The sequence below is a fragment of the Lupinus angustifolius genome, chromosome LG02 (assembly GCF_001865875.1).
Source record: "Lupinus angustifolius cultivar Tanjil chromosome LG02, LupAngTanjil_v1.0, whole genome shotgun sequence".
Taxonomy (NCBI): domain Eukaryota; kingdom Viridiplantae; phylum Streptophyta; class Magnoliopsida; order Fabales; family Fabaceae; genus Lupinus; species Lupinus angustifolius.
In genome coordinates, this window is record NC_032010.1 from 17,623,369 (window position 1) to 17,623,668 (window position 300).

Genomic DNA, 300 nt, shown 5'->3' on the forward strand with positions numbered 1-300 from the left:
CATGAAGCCTCGTGATGTCCAAGAAGATCACATATGTTTGAAGGCATTCCCACATTCACTTGAGGGTGCTTCAAAAGATTGGCTGTATTACTTGGCTCCTAGTTCTATTACTAGTTGGGATGACCTGAGGAGAATCTTCCTTGAAAATTCTTTCCTGCCTCTGGACCACTACAATCAGAAAAGATATTTCTGGCATCAGACAACTATATGCAGAAGGTTTATATGAATATTGGGAGAGATTCAAGAGACTTTATGCAAGCTGCCCCCATCATCGGATCTCTGAACAACTCCTCCTGCAAT